Raw genomic sequence first — 16,034 nt, 5'->3', positions numbered from 1 at the left:
AAAGATTAGAAAGGTAGTTACAATTTCTTTTCTTTCTTTTTTTTTAAAGAATATACTATATAATATAATAGAATGAGAATAGTGAGTGCTAAAGATGGTCACATAAAGATGGAAGAGATGGGTTTTAAGTCGATTCTTGAAGATGGCTAAGGATTCAGCTGATTGGGTTGAGTTGGGCAGGTCATTCCACCAGGAGGGAACAGTTAATGTAAAAGTGACTTTGTGCTTCTTTGGGATGGCACAATCAAGCAACGTTCACTTGCGGAATGCAAGCTTCTAGTGGTCACATCAGTCTAAAGTAAGTGGTTCACATAAGTCTAAAGTAATACATTTTGGTAAATGGGTGCAGAGCCAGTGGTGAATCTTGATGTTGAGTAAAGCAAATCTGCAGGACCGGACAGTTTTAGCAATGTGGTCTTAGAAAGTCAGCTGATCATCAATCATAACTCCAGGGTTTCTGGCTGTTTTTGAAGGAGTTATAATAATAATAATAATAATAATAATAATAATAATATGTTTAATTTATATAGCACCTTTCCCGAGCTCAATGATGCTGAACAATGTACACCAAAGCAACAAAAATTCATAAAAATGAACAATTTCATTGGACATCTGCCCAATGCAAATATTGCAAATAATGCAGTTGCTTATAATACAGTAGTGAAGACATAAAAAAGGAAAACAAAACAGACAAATACACATGTAAATTAGTGATAGTGTTGATTAAACAAATAGCAGTCCATGTTGCAATACCAATGTGCGTATATGCGGTGAAAAGTTGGCAAATGAAAGTTTGAAACCAGTGTTCGCTCCATCGGCAGCAACACACACACACTCGCTCGTTCGCTCCATCGGCAGCAACACACACACACACACTCGTTCGCTCGTTCGCTCCATCGGCAGCAACACACCCAACACACACACACACTCGTTCGCTCGTTCGCTCCATCGGCAGCAACACACACACACACACACTCGTTCGCTCCATCGGCAGCAACACACACACATTCGTTCGCTCCATCGGAAGCAACACACACACACTCGTTCGCTCCATCGGCAGCAACACACACATTAAAGAGTTCAGTAAACATGAGCTTTGTCTTTTCTTTTTCTTTTTTTTTTTTTTTTGCTTTTAAACAGGGTCGTTTAAAAGCAAACAGGTAAAAAAAAAGGGTCGCTTTTGAAAAAGTTTGAAAACCACTGGTCTAGGCGAGTGGTAACGAATGTATCCACATCTTTCCTACTCAGAAAAGAAAGAAGTTGTGCAATTCGACGTAGTTGAAAAAAAAAAAAAAGCAGCTTTGGAGAGTTTGGTAATGTGGTCATCAAAGGTTAGTGATGGGTCTAGAATGGCACCTAAATTTCTAACGGTAGCTGATGGAAAAATAGAAATAGTGCCAAGGTCAAAGCTAGAAACATCAGTTTTATTTTTTATAAGAGATGGGGGACCAATTATTCAAATTTCTGTTTTATTCAAGTTCAGACTGAGAAAATTAGAATGTAGCCAATCTTTTAACTCACTGACACATGAAGATAAGGATGTCATCGACTGGATAGAATCTGGTTGACAAGCAGTATATATCTGGATGTCATCAGCATAACACTGGTAATTAAAACCATGACAACTAATTATTTGGCCAAGAGGCTGAATTTGAGGATTAATAATAATGGTTAAAGCTCTGCATTAAACCAAGGAGAGGAGTGGGACATGGGAACAGACCTGGTTCTAATTGGAGCATATTCATCCAGGATGTTAGAAATAGAAGAATGATACATATCAGAAATCATAGATGGACATGTACAATTTAAAACTTCAGTTATATTAGAGGATGCAACAGAAACAGAGAATGTACTGGTCTCAGTTATGGTTGATGTGCCTAACTTGATGGTGAAATTGTGATGAAATGATGGGTTTGCTGGAACCACAAGCAGTTCTGTCTTGGCAAGGTTGAGTTGAAGGTGATGGTCCTTCATCCAGCTCTTCGTTGTCCATCCTCAATGTAAATGTATAATTATTGGATCTAAAGAAAAACTGTATGTCATTCAACTTCCAAACAATATTGAAAGAGATTAAAACTGATTATGGGGAACTACTTCTGCAGCTTTATACAGATATCAGTGCCACCTCTTGTTTTTCAGCTTTATTTCTCCATAAAATGTATAATGATATGTTATAATAATGTAATAATATAATATTAATGCAGAGTGAGTTAACTTCAGTTTTTGGCCATGCAATATAGACAGTGAGTACTTGACTGTACACTTGATTATGCATTCGCTTTTATTTGTTTTCTTACTTTTATGAAAACAATGTATGTCCAAGTAATGAAGTGGATTCCAAGCATGAAGACGTAAATTTAAAATGTAATAAAAAAATGTGACTTAAAATATACCACAACTTCAGGTTATTTAATAATGTACTTTGAAAGTATACTTTCATTGCATTGTTAATGATAATTTTAAGCACACAGTAAAAAAAAAAAAAAAAAAAAAAAAAAAAAAAGAAATTCATAAAATAATTTAAGTAAAGTGCAAATAAATATAATTTTTAATTTTAATTTTAAAATGTATATTTTTATGAAGTATATTTTTTATAAAATATACTGAATTACAATTGTTTTAAAGTGTGTCAAAGTTGTATTGTGAAAATAGGCAAAAGCATGAAGCTTATATACTTTTTTTATATATATTTAAAGAGTTAACTTTTGTTAGTATATTTGCTATGCACTATTAAAACAGTGAATATATGACAAATACTATAAAGTATAATTTATACTGGGTCTGGCTTAAGAACGCTTGATTATTATGGATTTATTTTACAATCTCTTTATGAACTGTTGAAGCTTCAATGTTTTGGTGGAATTGACTTTTAATGGAGATACAGTAATGACTCAGGTTTCAATAAAATATCTTCATTTATGTTCTGAAGATAAGCATAAGTCTTATGGGTATTAAAAAGACATGAGGCTGAATAAGTGATGACAGGATTTTCATTTTTTTGTCTAATTATACAATGTAAAAAAAAAAAAAAAAAAACGAGGGAATCCCGTAAAAAGAAAAAAGTTCAGTTTTCTTGCTGTAATTTTACATGAGATTTTCTGTATTTTTTTCAGCTTTTAATGTTCAATAAGATGTTTTACTTAAATATTGTGTAAAGTTAAGTAAAAACCATTACATTATTTTTAAGTTTAAACATTGCTTTAATTCAAATAATCAGCCGTAAGTGCAAAGCAGTGTTTTAATATTTTATTGACCTATCTGCAAGAATATACCAATACAGTTTGTTCAGAATTGCAATTTACTAATATTCTTTGTTCAAGACTGCAGCAATATATACTAGTATAAAGATTATAGCACAACTGGAACAATATTCCAATAATTTGTTCATAACTGCAATAGTATAAAAAATATTTTTACAAACAATCATAACTGCAACAATATTCCCGTTTAAAAATTAGTCCAAAAGTTAAAATTAGATCAAAACTGCAACAACATACCAATTTAGTTTGTTAAAAACTGCAACAGCATAAAAATATAAAAAATAAATAGCATATCTGCAAAAACATACAATAAAAAGAACTGTTCAAAACTGCAACATTATAGCAGTTTGGAAAACACATGCCAATTTATACTGAAATTGTCCTTAAAATTGAACAACCTGTGAACAGATTCTTGACAACAGATGAGGCATGAAAAAACAAATAATTCAACCATGAAAGCAAATTATCAGCAGGTATTTTAAGTCTGTGACACTGCCAAGAATTTCTGCTAGGCAATGCAGGAAGATCTGACACTCAAAATTTTTACTCCATGCATTTGTAGTCTGCCATCTTGTTAATCAGTGAAAGAACCTTTGGACTGACTGCCGATTGCTTTCTCGATCTGGTCTTCTAGAATTTTGATCCCTTATCAGGGTTCATCTTAAAAAGTCATCTGTTGAATGAAAAAAAATGCTTCTTAATATAACATGGACTGTAACATATCCTGTGAATATATTAAAAATGAAAGCAGAATAATAAAAACTTGCAAAGGGCATGCTTGTGGTGGACCTTTGCTATAAAGATGTATGTGAGAGGTTGTTGCGTGTGTAGCAGACTGAGAAGTTTGTGACATTATAAGAGAGTGTGTTGTTTGAGGATGCATTTAGGGCTGCACGATTAATCGCACGCCGCGATTATCAGATGCGTTTGCAGTTGAATCGCATTCGATTATGAACATTATATTGCATAGCATGTCAGTGAACTACAGCTCTGTGTAATAAATGCAGCTCCATTTGAAAAACAGGTGATGAATATATACTACTAATCACAGTTTCGGCTTTACTGACGAGACACGCATGCCAAACGCATGAAATTAATCGTGCAGCCCTAGATGCGTGCGTGAGGATGTGTGTGTGAGTGTATATGTGATAGAGTGCGAGTGTGAGGAATGCGTGTGTGAGAGTGTGTATGTGATAGTGTGTGAGTGTGAGGATGTGTTTGCGAGTGTGAGGAATGCGTGTGTGAGAGTGTGTATGTGATAGTGTGCGAGTGTGAGGATGCGTGTGCGAGAGTGTGTATGTGATAGTTGTGTGAGTGTGAGAATGCGTGTGTGAGAGTGTGTATGTGATAGTTGTGTGAGTGTGAGAATGCGTGTGTGAGAGTGTGTATGTGATAGTGCGTGAGTGTGAGGATGCGTGTGTGAGAGTGTGTATGTGATAGTGTGTGAGAGTGCGTGAGTATGAGGATGCGTGTGTGAGTGCGTGAGTGCGAGGATGCGTGTGTGAGAGTGTGTATGTGATAGTGCGTGAGTGTGAGGATGCGTCTGTGTGAGTGCGTGAGTATGAGGATGTGTGTGTGAGAGTGTGTATGTGATAGTTGTGTGAGTGTGAGGATACGTGTGTGAGAGTGTGTGAGTGTGAGGATGCGTCTGTGAGAGTGCGTGAGTATGAGGATGTGTGTGTGAGAGTGCGTGAGTTTGAGGATGCGTGTGTGTGAGAGTGCGTGTGTATGAGGATGCGTGTGTGATAGTGCGTGAGTGTGAGGATGCGTGTGTGAGAGTGTGATAGTGTGCGAGTGTGAGGATGCGTGTGTGAGTGTGTATGCGAGAGTGCGCGAATATGAGGATGCGTGTGTAAGAGTGCGTATGTGATAGTGCGTGAGTGTGAGGATGCGTGTGTGAGTGTGAGGATGCATGTGTGAGTGTGAGGATGCATGTGTGAGAGTGCGTATGTGAGAGTGTGTGAGTATGAGGATGCGTGTGTGAGAGTGTGTATGTGATAGTGCGTGAGTGTGAGGATGCGTGCGTGAGTGTGCGTGAGTATGAGGATGCGTGTGTGAGAGTGCGTGAGTGTGAGGATGCGTGTGTGAGAGTGTGTGAGTGTGAGGATGCGTGTGTGAGTTTGAGGATGCATGTGTGAGAGTGCGTATGTGTGAGGATGCGTCTGTGTGAGTGCGTGAGTATGAGGATGTGTGTGTGATAGTGCGTGAGTGTGAGGATGCGTGTGTGAGAGTGTATGTGATAGTTGTGTGAGTGTGAGAATGCATGTGTGAGAGTGTGTATGTGATAGTGCGTGAGTGTGAGGATGCGTGTGTGAGAGTGCGTGAGTATGAGGATGCGTGTGTGAGAGTGCGTGAGTGTGAGGATGCGTCTGTGAGAGTGCATGAGTATGAGGATGTGTGTGTGATAGTGCGTGAGTGTGAAGATGCGTGTGTGAGAGTGCGTATGTGTGAGGATGCGTCTGTGAGAGTGCGTGAGTATGAGGATGCGTGTGTGATAGTGCGTGAGTGTGAGGATGCGTGTGTGAGAATGTGTGATAGTGTGCGAGTGTGGGGATGCGTGTGAGAATGTGTATGCGAGAATGCGTGAGTATGAGGATGCGTGTGTAAGAGTGCGTATGTGATAGTGCGTGAGTGTGAGGATGCGTGTGTGAGAGTGCGTATGTGAGAGTGCGTGAGTATGAGGATGCGTGTGTAAGAGTGCGTATGTGATAGTGCGTGAGTGTGAGGATGCGTGTGTGAGTGTGAGGATGCATGTGTGAGAGTGCGTATGTGAGAGTGCGTGAGTATGAGGATGCGTGTGTAAGAGTGCGTATGTGATAGTGCGTGAGTGTGAGGATGCGTGTGTGAGTGTGAGGATGCATGTGTGAGAGTGCGTATGTGAGAGTGCGTGAGTGTGAGGATGCGTGTGTGAGTGTAATGATGCATGTGTGAGAGTGTATTTGAGAGTGTTTAAGTGTGAGGATGCTTGTGTGACTGTATGAAGATGCGTGTGAGTGCGTATGAGAGAGTGTGTGTGTGAGACTAGACTGTGTGTGAGTGTGTATATGTGAGTGTGAGGATACGTGTGTGACTGTGTGTGTTTAAGTGTGAGGATGTTTGTATGAAGATGCGTGTGTGACTGTAATCCAAAATAAGCAGGGGGTCAAAACCATGAAAATCAGTCAGGAACAAAACAAACAGGAAACAAGAAACTAGAGAACACAAGGAACGTGAGGAAACAGGGTGACGGAAAATAAGGACTCCATGACCCAGACAGAAAACATACCGGTTTATATAGACAGGATGATGACAATGAAAGTGAAGACAGCTGAGTGCAATAAACGTGTGCAATTACCGTAATGAAGGGACAAGGCTTTGAGGGAAATGTAGTGCCTGCGGTGAACTCGGGTTTCCCAGGGAAACACAGACCAGACACTGTGACACCTTCCTAATCTTTTTGTATTCTATTTTCTTTTCATTTATTATTACAGTTATAAAAAAGACCTCCTTTGTGAGGATGTTTGTATGAGGATACGTGTGTGAATGTGCAAGTTTGATGATATGTTTGTGAGAATGTATTTGAAAATGTGTAAATGTGTGTGTGTGAGAATGGGTTTGTGAGACTGTGAACGTGTATGAGTGTGAAGATGCATTTGTGTCAGTGTGAGAGTGTGATGATGCATGTGTGAGAATGTGTATGTTAGAGTGTGCGAGTGTAGGGATGCATTTGTGACAGTGTATGTGAAGGTGTGTCACTGTGTGCCTGTGTGCGTGTGTGTGTGTGTGTATGTGAGAGAGAGAAAGAGAGAATATGCATGTGACAGTATCAGTGACGGCTCTAGAAAAATTTTACTAGGCCAAGGAGGGGCCAGTGTTTAACCAGAGGGGCACATTAAAAATGGCAACACATTTTATTTAAAGATTATAAACTTTATTTTACTTTAAAATCATATTAACATTAATTTTGTACAAGAGTGAGTGCAGGTGCAAAAGAGGTAGGCCATAAAAAAATGAAAAATACAGTACAGGGTACAAATACAGGGAGTCAATTCAATGCGAGAATAAAACACCAGGGTACAACAAAAGGTACAACAATGTGACATTTCCTATTTATAGAAGCCTCACTTTTGTGGATAGTTGAGTCCACACTTAAGTTTTTGAATTGGCACAACAATGCTGGAACAATTGAATTTTAATAAAATATAGATACACTACAGCAACAGGATACAGCGGTTGTGCTGTCTGGAAAAACGGTCCACAAATACATCAAGATCCAGAGCCTTGGCCCTTCTGGACTCTATGCTCAGGACACCAAGATCACTGAGTCTCTCATCAGTAGTGGTGGACTGCAGGAAGGTTTTAATCAGTTTAATTGTGGAGAAACTGCATTCACAAGAGGCTGAGCTTGCAGGAAAGGTAACAGCAATCTTGCACAGTCTAAAGAGCTCAAAGAAAACTTCCCTGTATGGCTCAATAAAACAAACCAGCTCAACTGTACTGCATGGCTTTTTAACTTCACCACTCTGTATTTTTCTGTCCAAAACTCTCTTAAATTGATGGAGCTCATGCCCTAAATCATCAATGTCTGCATTAAACAAACGGCCAAATGAAAAAACATCGCTCTCCTTTAAAAAGGCATCACTCTGGGGGCTGAGAGACTGTATGCTTCTCTTAAGCTCACAGTTGGTATTGGAGAAACGTCTGTTCAACTCATTGAGCATGCTGTCAATTACAGGATAGAAAAATGACGTACGAAACATATCTTTGTCGCGTTCTACCTCCCTCTGACCAACATTGCTTAGTGTGCAGTAGCCACTGAGTCTAGAGCTCAGCATTTTCTGACGTTTTGCCTCAGACGTTGCAGAATCACACTGCTCACAAATATTCAATGTTTCATCCCACAACTTATCAAAGAAAGACTCCTGCCTTTGGTCTTTCAGTATCTGGACTAAAGCATTTACTAAGTCAACAGCTCTTGACAGATCTACAGTTTGTGACTGTAACATGTCAGACAGTAGCTTTGTCTCCCCAAAAAGCTTACGCAGAGTAACAAGATGCACAACAAATTCTAGGTCAATTTGAGCCAGAAGACCTCGGGCCTCAACAGTTCTTTCACCATGACGTTCTTGAGCAATCTCTTGCAGTAGTCGCTTAAGGGCAGGTAGAGTGTCCATAATATTACGTAGGGCTAGAAATCGGCATGCCCAACGTGTGTCGCTTAAACGTTACAGCTCTCTTGTTCTGCTATACATTTCTCTTTGGAGAGACAGCCATTTTGGGTGAGGCAGAGGTAAAAATATAAATACTCTGCAACAAAGAAAAAAACTCCTCTGTTTCTGGGACACTTTTGACTAGAGCCCAACCGATAAATCGGCCGGCCGATATTATCGGCCGATATGAGCTTATTGCATTTAAATTGGCATCTGCGTTTATAACGGCCGATGAAACATGAGAAACAGAGTCTCATGCTTCACTCATGTTATGAGTGTTGCATAGTTTGCCCACCAGAGGGAGCTCCGCAGTTGCAGAGAGTCTGCAACTCCACTATAGAAGAAAGCGATCAGCTAAGCCACAGAGATGTACTGTTTTGACAGTAAGTCTGTCGTTCATCATGTGAGATGATTTAGTTCATACACTGTATATAAAAACAGTGTGGCAGTTCTAGCTAACGGTCCTATCATTATCTGACCGCGTAAGGGGCCGTTCACATATCGCGCCTAAAAACGCGTGTAAAACGCTAGGCGCGCCACTTTTTCCTTCTCCAAAGCGCTCGGGCAGAAGCGTCGCACCGCATCAGAATCAGAATCAGAATGAGCTTTATTGCCAGGTATGTTTACACATATGAGGAATTTGTTTTTGTGACAGAAGCTCCGCAGTACAACAGAATGACAGCGACTGAACATAAAACACATAATAAAAGAATAAAAAATACAGTATACCGTTTATTTACAGTACACACGCACAGACTGTTAAAACCAGCTTCAACTGGAAGAAAGTAAAAGTGTTAAATGTTTAAAATCAGACTGTTTTTTGATCATTAAAAAATATATACTTTTGATGTGCAATTGTTTAGTCATTGAGACTGTAATCTAAGGCTTTTTTTTTAAACATAAATCTCTTCTGGAAAATGGTTTATACAGCCCACATACATAGAACAGGCAGATATTTTGCTATTGAATGTTGTGTAAGTGCAGTCTATAGGAAATGAGTCTAATATCCAGTTTATTTTCAAAATCAAAATATCGGCTTATAAATTGGCTCTTTTCGAGTTAATATCGGCATCGGCCCCCAAAAATCCATATCGGTCGGGCTCTACTTTTGACTACATCAACTAACACTAAATTGAGACAATGTTTACTACAATGGATGTAGAAGGCAAATTTAGCCTGTTCTTTGATCCTTGCCTGAACCCCTGAATGCTTACCGCTCATAATGGCAGCGACATCGTACGCTTGGCCTACAAGGTTATTTTTGTAGTTCAGGCCATAACGTTCCAGTAAGTGCACTATTTTTCCAGTAAGCCCTGCTGCATCTAACTTCTCTGCAGATTCAAAATGGAGAAAACTCTCCTTAATGGCCCCATTGTAATAGTACCTGAGTGTGAAAAATCTGTTCCCTTTTTGAAATATATTTTGTTCCATCTGCCATGATGCTAAAAACCTCACTGTTCTTATGGCGTTACATTTTAGTCAAAAGTTATGAGCGTGTAAGACATGCTCACGAGCACATTATGTTATTTCACACGCGCAAAAATGAACCTTCAGCTAGCATGATAAAAGTACTCGCGCACAAATTCAACAACCGAGAGGTGTGCATGTAGCTGCGAGCTAGCGCCTGGCATACTCGCATAGGTTAACTCTGCTTGTGCAGTGGATTTCTGCTCGCTCGAGTCTACATGACTTTTGACAATTTGGGGGCGGAAACCAAGGAGGGAACTGACCCTCTTATGATTGGTCACTTTCACACAGGGACATCCTTGTACCTTGATTGACAGCTCTCATTACAGGAAGCACGGAGTTGGGTTAAGTTACCACCGAAGAAGAGTGGGAATGAATTAGAATGAGTTTTGTAATATACATTAAATGTCTCTGCACTTATAAAATGCTGCGCTGATCATAGTTAAATCAATTACCATGTATATATTGGCGAACGATGAAGCCTACGTTTTGTTAAGTAAGTTAACATTGACGTTACATATTTATTAGGAACAAGTAACGTAACTAGCTAGCCTATTCGTTCTGTAGCTAACGCCTTAGCCAACACTTGTGATGCTGATTGCCAGACACTCATTTTAAAACTTTTAATCTTTAAAAACTGCATCTTAGACAGCTAACGTTAGGCTAACTGAATCATAACATAATTGTTTTCACATGTAAAAGTACATGTGAAAACAATTATGTTATGATTTAGGAAATATGTAACGTTAATGTTAACTTTCTTATCAAAACGTAGGCTTCATCGTTCGCTAATACACTCTAAAAATGGCTGAGTTAAAAACAGTGTTGGGGAGTAACTAGTTACATGTAATGGCGTTACGTAATTTAATTACAAAATTAATGTAACTGTAATTAGTAAATTAGTAAATGAGTAATTAAATTACAGTTACTTATGAAATTTTAACGATTACAAAGGGGATTACATTTGAATATTTACACACATCCACATACAGATTTAACTGATTTCCCAAATTGCACTGACTATTCTTAGACATACGCCCTAATAATTTCCGGGATGCGGAAATACAGTCTGGCTCGTAGAATCCAGTCATAAAAACGGAATGCCTAACGCGGACGGAATATGCCATATTTTGGATGATTAAATCAAAAGTAGGTCAGTACACTTGAATCAAAACAGGCGCGTACATCATGTACTTCCTGTTTGTGCTATATATAAGCATGGCCGCCACCACTGTCATTACATTTCTAGAACTGCTCTGTCACTTCATGCATTTTACTTATTTTGAGAAAACTATCATCATATCATATACAAAGAGACAGCAGTTAAAAAAAAAACACCAATGTTTCAGGAGTTTATTATACAGAATATGACACATGCTTATTAGATAACTGTATTTGAGTTGATGTATATGCTTTTATTTATTATTATTTAATTTTCACAAATTTAGAAAAGTAATCAAAAAGTACTCAAAAGTAATTAGTTACATTACTTTAATAAAGTAATTGAAAAAGTTACACTACTATTACATTTTAAACAGTGTAACTTGTAATCTGTAACCTATTACATTTCCAAAGTAACCTTCCCAACACTGGTTAAAAATAACCCAATTGGCAACCCAGCGCTGGGTAAATATTAGACAGAACAGCATGCTGGGCTATTGAGAAAACCCAAGATTGTAATTTTTACCCTTTGTGTGTTTGCATTTTTTTTGGTTCTGGGTTATTCTTGCTGGGTTATTCTCATAATTTCACTTTTGCTTAACAAAACAATCATGGATTAATAAATAATGAAGAATACAGGTTATTTAGACTGTTAAAAATAATTTTAATGGAATCTGACATTCACAAATTTGTACCAATGACAAACAACATGCAATTTTCCCTTCTTTTTTTTGTTTCCAGCAAATCCAAAAACAAAAACAAAAAAACAAAACAAATACAGTTGCAATAAATAAGAAAATTATTTCTGAATAACCGGTGTCTAGCTGTTTAACTATTACATTTTTACATGTTTAGCTATTTAAATACACAGTGAAATTACATTGACAATTAACATTTTTTAAATTTAAATGTAAAATCATTTAAAGATGTCCTAAAATGTATATTATAAATTTATATCATGTCGTTACAAACCCGTAAGACCTTCGTTCATCTTCAGAACACAAGTCAATTTCGAGAGCTTTCAGACCAGAGCTTTCAGACCAGGGTGAATAATTAATGACAATTTTCATTTTTGGGTGTACTATTGTCAAACACTTAGCAAAGATCTACACCTGAGAGCAGTGTACTCTGCTATAGAGCCTGTCAACGGAAGGATAATTTTCAAAAGGAATTGCAAATTATATGTTCAATTGCGTTTTCCACATGTGACACATTGTGACATAATCCAAACACAATTGCAAATCTTGAACAAAAACACTGTTTCAAAAACACTGAACAAAAATTACTGTTTCCGTTTTCATGAATGCACAGGGACTGCCAAATTTCAAATGAAAAAGCAAAGTCCGTTTGCAGCTGTATTTTCCATGTGTTATGACTAATAAGCCTGTCATATTAAACAAATACTGCATCATAGTAGCTTTACAATATTAAATAGGAAAATAGTGTGTAATAATGCAAAGGGACAACAGTAAACACTCAGTTTTCAGTTAAAGTCAGTTCATCACTGATTCAGTGATGTATCGTCCCTCTGTGCAATCAAGTCAATGATATCGCTTGATATTAATTGTCTCCAACTAAGGAAAACCAAGGAACCGAAACTCCATCGGTGACAGAATGGAGAAAAAAACCTTGGGAGAAACCAGGCTCAGTTGGGGGTCAGTTCTCATCTGAGCAGAGGAAACCAGCAGTTCAATTCCAGGCTGCAGCAAAGTCAGATTGTGCAGAAGAATCATCTGTTTCCTGTGGTCTTGTCCTGGTGCTCCTCTGAGACAAGGTCTTTACAGGGGATCTGTATCTGGGGCTCTAGTTGTCCTGGTCTCCGCTGTCTTTCAGGGATGTAGAGGTCCTTTCTAGGTGCTGATCCACCATCTGGTCTGGATACGTACTGGATCCGGGAGACTGCAGTGACCCTCTGATCTGGACTCAGAATGGATCTGGTGGCAACAGTGACCTCGGAATAAGAGAGAAACAGACTAATGTTAGCATAGATGCATCATAAGAACAAGTACATGAGGTTTTATGAATTACCATGTCTGTTTGTTCACTGTGTCGCACATGTTCCCTGCCAAAACTCAAATGGAATTGCAATTACTTTAGTATCTGAATTTCCAATGCCTCACATTAAAAGCTGTCAATTTTTGTCAGAGGTGGGACCATACTATGGAGAGTGTTTGTAGTGGGAGGTGACGTCACTCAAAGACAATTGTGCAAAATGCTTTTCACCTGATGAATAAAATATAGGGTAAGAGGGAAATAGGTAAATTGGTAAAGTAATTGAACTGCAATATTGTTTTGCTGACGTGCATCAGAGTGGAAACAGTGAGAGATTTGGGGTAAAAACTACTAAATATCTCCCAATACAAACATGCCCCATAATATAGTCCCACGCTTGACACAAATTGACAGCTTTCTGTGTAAAGCATCTGAAATTCAAATGCGTTTCAATTGCGTTTGGACTGTCACAATGTATGCGTCCACATGTGGAAAAATGCAATTAAATATACAATTTGCAATTCCTTTTGAAAATTGTCCAAAATATCCTTACCTGTCCTTTAATTATGATCGATGTCTGAGAGATCTGCTGGCATTTTTAAATCACCACGACAATTGGATGGGGTTTTGTGGACTCTGCTCAGTTAAAGAATTCCATGTTTGTTCCAACCTATAAAATAAAGTAAAAGAAAATACAAAGTGTTTTAATTTGTTAACTGTTAATAACAGTGATTCAGTTTAATTAACTGTGTGAAGTTCATCATGAAATTGAGTCCATCATGTTTATGAGTTAAATTCACCTATGAGTTGGTCTACAGAAGCAGAATTTGCTCTAGTGATTGGCTGAAAGGTGTGCTTTCAAACTGTCTAATCAATGGGATGTTACAGTCATTATAAATCACAGTTTTATGTTAATATCCTGGCTTTATCAAACACACACAGTCACTGGCACAGTGAGGGAGATCACACTGAATGCGCGCACACAGACATTTCTATGACAAGTAACGCAGGTACTGGGTTACTCCCCAGCTTTAAAACAGTCCATTTACACTTATAGGTGTACCAAAGTAATAAGGACAAGTCAAAAAAACGATCTGGAAAATGGGTATATGAAGTTTACGCTCATAAATTATGTAATCTGAACATAAAGTTACATAAAGTGCAGCTTTATGCACGAAATAAAAATGTATGTGCGTTTAAGTTAAGTGAGGGTTAACGTTAGTTGATTATAACAGACAAACAATTATGTAAAATGTATAATAAACATGAACTTACCGTTAGAAGACTCAATAAGACTGCACTCGAAGAGTTTTTCTCTCACAAGTGTATCCATGTGCTTTTCTGAAAGGAAAAAACTACATTTTGAATTATAACTTGTATGTAAAAAGTCTTTATAAACCTGACACAAGCATTAAATCATTACTAACTCACTAACTCGGCCTACGTCCGCTGTGCGTGCGCGCACTATGAAATGTCCTGAGACGTCGATTCTTTTCCGGGAATCACTTTGTTCGAGAATTACTGAACCGGTTTATTAGAACCCACGTTGATATGGACAACTGCAGTCGTTTACATTAGAGCAGATAGTCGTATTCACTTATTTGAACTCATTTGACTCACTTAAATGTTAAATTAGCTTTTCAGTGTCACAAACAAATTTTTCCTCTATTTTCACAGGTATTCGCATATTTCAGCCATCCATCACTGTCTGAAACTTAATAAAACTGTATTAATCTGTCGTCTTAGATACCTTAGCACGATTATGTGAGTAACGTTATGTAGGTTGCCCGTTTGAGGTAAACTGTTCATCATTTAACGTAAATAATGTTGACCTATAGAAGTTTAACAGCAATGTTGCCGCAAAAAAAGTTATAATTCTGCCAATTTAAAATAATTATTAAAGAAAACATTAAATAAACTTACCTTAAAACCGTTGAAAGCCATGGCTTTTCCCCGTTGTTCTTCCAAAATGACAGTTGGGGAGCGATCTTCAAGGCGTGTTAAATTACCCCAGCGCTGACCTGAAACAACCCAGCGACGCAACCCAGCAGGTTTAACCCAACACGTGGTAAATCTGAAACTACCCAAAAGTGTTTAAAAAGAAATAAAATAACCCAACAAAATGACCCAACCGTTTCTAGAGTGTATATTCATCGATGGTAATTGATCTAACTATGATCAGCGCAGCATTTTATAAGTGCAGAGACATTTAATGTATGTTAGAAAACTCATTCTAATTCATTCCCACTCTTCTTCGGTGGTAACTTAACCCAACTCTGTGCTTCCTGTAATGAGAGCTGTCAATCAAGGTACAAGGATGTCCCTGTGTGAAAGTGACCAATCATAAGAGGGTCAGTTCCCTCCTTGGTTTCCGCCCCCAAATTGTCAAAAGTCATGTAGACTCGAGCGAGCAGAAATCCACCGCGCGACCAAAACAGCACTCCGCGAGCAGAAGCCCGCTACGCGCGAGCAGGATTCCACTGCACAAGCAGAGTTAACCTATGCGAGTATGCCAGGCGCTCGCTCGCAGCTACATGCACACCTCTCGGTTGTTGAATTTGTGCGCGAGTACTTTTATCATGCCAGCTGAAGGTTCATTTTTGCGCGTGTGAAATAACATAATGTGCTCGTGAGCATGTCTTACACGCTCATAACTTTTGACTAAAATGTAACGCCATATGTTCTTCACTTCTTCTATGATTTCAGACCGAACCATTTCTGCCAAACAACCCAAAACCTCATTCTGGATCATCTTGCTTGTGTACTTTGCATTGTGAATGGAAGTTAACCTTCTCTTAACAAGTGGGTCGTGGTTAGCAAGTGTTTTAAGAATTTCCCTAAAGTTTCCTACGTTATTGGACTCTTCAGATTCATTGTGTCCTCTTTGTGCTATGTTTTGTGTAGCTGTAAGTAACAGCACTTCCCCAATTGTTTTAATGTATGCTCGATTTTCTTGTACTTGTTG

At 38.2% G+C, this 16,034-nt stretch overlaps 1 long non-coding RNA gene across 1 annotated transcript; it reads right to left on the bottom strand.

The window, feature by feature from the left end:
• Window positions 1–11,737: 11,737 nt before the first annotated feature.
• Window positions 11,738–15,750, bottom strand: LOC127977600 (uncharacterized). The gene is made up of 3 exons (XR_008158263.1): window positions 14,993–15,750; window positions 14,345–14,410; window positions 11,738–13,739 (listed from the first exon to the last, which is right to left on the bottom strand). It is a non-coding gene; the product is annotated as an uncharacterized LOC127977600 (long non-coding RNA).
• Between the last annotated feature and the right edge of the window lie 284 nt (window positions 15,751–16,034).

This window comes from Carassius gibelio, chromosome B18, assembly GCF_023724105.1.
Source record: "Carassius gibelio isolate Cgi1373 ecotype wild population from Czech Republic chromosome B18, carGib1.2-hapl.c, whole genome shotgun sequence".
Taxonomy (NCBI): Eukaryota; Metazoa; Chordata; class Actinopteri; order Cypriniformes; family Cyprinidae; genus Carassius; species Carassius gibelio.
The sequence above is the reverse complement of the archived record's forward strand: the minus strand, read 5'-3'. Positions and strand labels throughout refer to the sequence as shown.